Raw genomic sequence first — 6,878 nt, forward strand, 5'->3', positions numbered from 1 at the left:
GAAGGTAAAGTAAAGTAATGTTATATACAAAATTACTCCTACATCCTCACTCTTAATTATAACTTGTATTTCTCCATGAAACTAAATTAATTCTAACCAACATTAATTTAATTACTATATACTCCATCCCACTTCCGAAAGTCTCATTAAAGGATTCTAGTCACTTTGATTTAATTAGAGTTAATATTATAAAGTAATCTCACTTCCTCTCTCGCACTTGTTTTATTAGTCATCAAATCACCATCACATTTTGAAATCAGATATAAAAATCTGAAACATGCCATCTTAAGGGTAAGATTTTAGTTTTCAAGGGAAATTCCTACTACAAAAAAGAGAGCAGATGATTGATGTGCGTTATGTGAGGTGAGCGTTAAAAGGACATGGGAAATTTCTTATGGTTGATTTTAGGTCTGATGTTGTATAGACAAAACATAAAAATGATGACAGTTTTGAAAAACAAAATTAGTTAACCTTGCATCACCCCGATTTGGGGTGTAAGAAAAATAAGGCAAAATTTACTCACTTACCTTTTTCCTCAATTACATTTCAAAACAAACAAGTTAACTACCATAGACTTACCTACTTTACTTTAATTAACCCATATCCAAACAATCTCTTAAGCTCTTAAGTATAACCAAGTCGTGTAGGATAATGAATTAACAATTACTTGTTTTACTGGGAATCCAATCCATATAAGAAATATAGTAATCGGAGTTGCGTAAAATTACTTTGTTTTACTATGAATGAGTGTTTGGCATTTAATGAGATAAGGATAAATGCTGAGATAAAGATAAAGATAAAGATAAAGATAAAAGATTGAGATATGGATAAAAATAAGATAGTTGAGAATGGATAAAATAATACATTTTACTATATTATCCATACTTAAGATACATAACATTGATTTAAGGAAAAACACACCTTTTGGCTCCTGATCTATCCAAAATTTGTGCATTTGGTCCATGACCTATTATTTGGTCATATTTGGCCCCTGACCTATACAATTAGATCAAATCTGGCCCACTTTGGAAGGAGATTTAACTGAGATTTATTCTGTTAGTGACGTGGAAATTACAACTAATATGAAAATGACACGTGTCATAACAATAAAAATAATTTACCACAAAGACATAATTAATGACATGGCAAGCTTAATAATTTTTTCCAACCCATCAGTCTAAAATGAAACAATACACTGTCATCCCTAAAAAAACATATTCGCCGATTCCAACCCATGGAGACTTCCCTACTGCAGCGATTCCTTCTTGGAATTTTTTCTCCTGCCATCGCCTTACTACTAATGGTTCTTTCACATAAGTCAATCTCTTAGCTTCAATTCCAGGTAAATTTCATTGTTTGTGATTGTATGATTCTTTTTACATATAAACCCTAATTAAAAGAAAACTAAGGAAAAATGTGAAGGGAAATTTGAATTATGAAAAGAGAAGGTCTAATTATATAATTTGATCAAATTCATAGCAATATCATCGTGATTAGACAACAAATGCCAAGTAATCATAACATATTCTTTTCATTTCACACTCAACATTTATAATTCTTGAACTCAAACCAGACTTAATAAATTAAAGAAATTAAGGAAAGATGAACTTGGTTAGATTAAGAAAATGAGGAGTCGAACTGGTTCTGAGAATCAGGAATGAAAGAATCGTTGGAAGTTCTTCAAAACTGTAGGAACGACTGAACTTTCAGGAATGAGAAATCAAAGACGAGCTTGTGGGAACAAATCACCGGATTGAGAAAAAGTGGTCATTAGGAACGACAATGGGAGGAAGTTTTTGTCTGAGGAAATGAATCACCCGCCTGAGAAGACGATGGCAGCAAAGTCTCCATGGGTTGGAATCGCGAATATGTTTTTGGGGACGACAGTGTATCTTTTCATTTTAGACTGATGGGTTGGAAAAAATTATTACGCTTGCCATGTCATTATGTTTAGTGGTAAATTATTTTTATTGTTATGATACATGTCATTTTCATATTGGTTGTAATTGCCACATCACTAACAGAATAATCTCCATCCAAAATGAGTCAGATTTGATCTAATTGTATAGGTCAGGGGCCAAATGCACAAATTTTGAATAGGCCAGGGGCCAAAAGGTGCATTTTGCCTTGATTTAAGGATAATATGAACTTTTACATCATATTAAAATTGTAGGAGCTCACATCGTGGAAGGAGGCCCAGTTAACTTTAGTAAGTGTCGAAATCAAATTGGTAAGGGTCGCTGCTGCTACACGATGGTCAAACCCGGCCGCGGGATGTCTAAAGCTGAATGTGGATGCGGCTTGGTCCGTGAAAACTTTGAAGGCTACTTTTGGATGCGTGGTCCGCAATAATTTGGGGAATTTTGTTGCTGCAAAAAATGGATGCATTGCCAACGCACCGGATGCTACATTAGCTGAAGCGATGTCCGGTTGAGAAGTACTTAGCTGGATCAAGAACAACAACTAGAACCAGGTGATTCTCGAGTTTGATGCACAAATTTTTATTCAATGAGTGACCCGCACATCAAAGGCAACCTCGCCTTTTTATGTCATAATAAAAAATTGCCGGAACATTTTACAAAATCTTATTGGGTGTTTTGTGACTGTGATTAGATGTTCAGTTAATGTTTCAGCTCATATTCTTGCTACGAATGTATTTGACAGGGTGCACGTGGTCGGTTAACCAGTCCATTAAGGTTTATTTGGTCGGTTAACTATTTAATCGGTTTTTTAAAAACACTAACCATACACTAGTCCATTAAATTCGGTTAACCACTAATCAGTTAATGATGCGTGCCTTCTAGTAGTGTTCTTTTTAACGACGAAATGTATATTACGATGATTGCGCTACAACTTATGGATGTGCTCTTTCTAAGTGCTTTGTATCTACTAGACGTCACTACTTAGGGGCAAGTGTACCCCGTCGTATCAAGTAATAATCTGGTTAAGACCGGGTATCGAATCCACGGGATTTATAACTGCAAGTATTAGACGACTCGGTTTTATACGTTATCTAAGCGGTGAATACTTTGAGGTTGGTGTGAGATACAACTACAAACTACTCCTAACTATAGATGAAACAGATTTATGCAATGGGAAACTCCACGGAATGATATGGGTGACGATAAGTTATAAATATAATAGGCAATAACTCTGAATATATTCGGTTGACGATTTACTCTTGCAAAGACGACTACGTGTAGTTCGACCGACCTGTGAAGTACTTAGACTACGTGGTTCCTAGTCAAGGCGTGTCTAATGCTGGGGATCAGAAACTAGGGCCCGTAAGTTCCATGGTGTGTCAATTCCTACGGTTTCCGGTTTGTCACTTCCGGTAAGGCAACACCTATATGAATCCCTAAAGATAGCCCGAATGGCGCCGGAAATCGCGTTTCCCTACACAATAGTCAATTATGAGTATCAAAACAAGCAATAAACATCAACACGTATATAGAAACGGAAATTGCAAATCATAAATTATAAATATGGAGAATAAAAATATAGAATACAACCAAGCCTAGTACATTGGATGAGATCAAGCTAATTAGCAAGTAAAGAGGGAAGAATCGGCCCTCGGAACTAGCTAACCGGACTCAAGGCCGTCTCTTAGGACTTGGAGGTGGAACTCTCGAGCTTGATGAACGAAGGTGGAACGGAACTTCGAGGAAATGCCGGAATGAACGAACAAGCTCTCAAGGTGGGAGAGTTTTATTACATAAAAACCGAATCTAAAACTATATATCAAAATCTCTATCTACAAAAGTATATATGAAGAAATATATGATACAAGGTATGTTAAGTGATAGAAGGTAGAAGGTGTAAGCCCCTTAAATGAGTGCTAGTCACTCTTATTTATAGATCAAGCTAGGGGCAAGATTGTAATTCCACAAGGTGCAAGCATGGAGGAACATCATTTTGTGCAGAAATCCCATAATATGCCCCGCGTATGGTGGTGTACGCCCTGCGTGCATCCCCATTCCGTCAGAAATCTCCTGCATGTGGACCAATTCGGATCTTGTTGTCTCAAACACGCCCCGCGTATAGTGATATACGCCGTGCGTGTTTGAGCTCCTGGCGTTTTATTGCTTGAAATACATCATGTACGCCCTGCGTATCCCAAAACACGCCTCGTGTACCGATAGTTGACCTAGGAGACAATGCAGTCTGACTTTCAGGATTGGGCTTATCATTTCTGACATGTGTCATACGCCTCGCGTATGCTGACTAGATTCCACATGGTGCTCGTGGATAGGACAATTATTTCTGACTCCATGTTTCACGCCTCGCGTGAAGGGAAATACGCCTCGCGTGAAGAGTGGATTTTCACTCCTTGCTCGTACCTGAAATACAAATCTTAGGGGCCGAGTTAGCTTGACGTTTTATTTCATAAATTCAACCAAAAACAAAGATAATTAACTAACACTACGAATTTTATTCTTACTATGTTATTTTATTAAAACACTCTATTTTTGTAACTAAACTTATTTATTTAGTCTCAAATTAAACCGTAAATCACGCTAAAAGATAGGGGTAAAATACCCCTATCAAACCTCCTCGAACTTTAAAGTTACTTGTCCTCAAGTAAAAGAAATCGAAAGACAAGGGATTGAGATTATTAAGAAACAAACCGTCGGTCGGTTTTACCAAGTGCGTGATTTCAAAGTTAAAGTTTTATGCAAAGTTTTCGGTGAATACCCGCGCAAACAATCGAGTGACCAAAACTTATTTGAAACCTCCATGATCAAAATTAATAGGCAATATTAACGGGGGTCGATTATCTTTTGAGAACCCGATAGTACCTCACCAATGGATTTCACTCTTACGCTCAAACTTTGGTGGGTCGGTGTTTTAGCACTCTTCTTTGCACTTACTCGAGATCACTTTGAATTTTCATTTTTATCCGGGTTTTTCCTCCTATGTTATGGCTTAGGCAATATTAAAAATGAACCCGGAGGGGGGTTGTAATGTGGGTGGCTTTTTTAGTGGTTAATTTTTTGAAACTCGAGTTTAGATACCATTTTGATGATTGCACCGCATTTTGTTTTGGCCTTGGTAAGTTTGTAAAATAATACTCGAAATTGCTCGGGTGGAGCTTGAGAATGCCTTTTGCTCTTTATTGTGTTTTTCTTTTTCTTTTTGTTTTGAGAGCGGCACAAAAACGATTCCGAAAACTTATAGTGCTTACTTATCTAGGCCTTGGCTTATTTTGGGTGCGAATTAATTTTGTTGGTATTTAAACAAGAGGAAAAATGGTTAATTGTTAAAAGGGTATTGACAAGAAAAGTTGGTTAATAGGCTCGAGGGGGTTTCCTAGAGGTTGATGAAAACGAGAAAAATAAATTAAGAAAAGAATTAGACTAAGTAGGCTCGTTTTATCATCTATTGCCATTTAAACCAAAATAGGTGTACTTAACCCGGTATTAGATGCAAATTCTATGAATCGAGTGAAGTCAAAGCTCTCGAAAAATTGTGAAAGAAATAAAGTTCTCGTACGAACTCCTTTAGGCTCAAAATTACCTCACAAAATTTCGGGTTTAAATTGTGTATTATCGAGTCTTCGCTATACTTTTCAAACATCCCGTTTTTATTGCCTTTTTTTAAATTTCATTATGGAGATGACATGTGGGTTAGGACTCGATGCTTTTGTTTAGTATAAACCTAGACTTTGCATAAATTCTAAAACTTCAAAATTAAGACTAAAATTTCTCACTAAAATCGATCCTTTGTGTTCCGTCTTTTTATTTTAAGCACAAATAACGGAGCTTTTATTTTATTTCCGAGGGAGAGGTAGCGTGTTGGAAAAATTTAAAGAATCAATAAATTAGTTTAACTATGTTGTTGTTTATTTGATTTTTATTTATTTTTATTTTTGTTAGTGCAAAACAAACTGAAAGTGTGGGGTTGCACGGCCCTCTGCGTTATTAAAATGACGCCTATTCCAAGGGCGTCGCGAAAGAAGAGAAAAACAAAAACAAAAATAGACATGAAATTAAAATAGACCCTTTTAAAGGTCGGGTCCTACGCGAGGCATGCCAAGGGGGCGCCCCGCGTAGGAGGTGAGTTTATTCTCTTTTTTGGGCAGAAACCCAAATACGCGGGGCGCAGGAAGAGGGGCGCCCCGCGTGTTTGAGTTTCTGAGCATTTTATACATGAAAACGGGGAGTACGCGGGGCGTAAAAGGGAGTACGCCCTGCGTGAATATTATTTATGGCATAGAAATTGGAAAAATAAGCACGAAACACAAATGGAAACCATAAAAATAAATTAGATATATATTAAAACAGAAAGAAAAATAAAAAGATAAAAGGGCAACAAATGGTATACCTAAAACAAAACGAACTAAAATAAACACGAAACAAATGAAAACATAAAAAAAATGAAAACTATGGTTGAGGTGGAGGAGGATTTCCGTGGATGTTGAAGTAGGATGCGAAGGAGGTGGTGAGGGCGTCAAAGCGAGCATCGAGGTGAGCCCGATCCTCACGTTGTTGCGCCTCGATGGAGTGAAGCGGGTGATGAAGGTGGAGTGGTCCATGAGGCAATTAGCCTCAAGGGTGTCAAAGCGGGTGTTGAGGGTGGCGAAGTGGTTGTCGAAGTGGGCTCGATCGGCACGTTGGTGGTCTTCCAAGGCGTCCAACCGAGCATAGATGGAATTGAAGTCATGGTTAGGCGGAGGACTGAAATTGAGGCCCATATCCGAATCCGAACCACCCTCCTCATGAGAGTGGGCCACCTCCGAAGTCTCACCCGGGTCGGAGGTCGGACGCTTAAGAGACTTAAAGGCGTTCTTCTCCACGGACCGAGGCAAAAGGCTCGGGAGGCGAGCAAGGGCAGCCTCGCCAAGAGCGGAGGTGGCGAAAAGAGTGACTAGATGTCCC

This window comes from Euphorbia lathyris, chromosome 10 (genome assembly GCF_963576675.1).
Source record: "Euphorbia lathyris chromosome 10, ddEupLath1.1, whole genome shotgun sequence".
Lineage (NCBI taxonomy): Eukaryota > Viridiplantae > Streptophyta > Magnoliopsida > Malpighiales > Euphorbiaceae > Euphorbia > Euphorbia lathyris.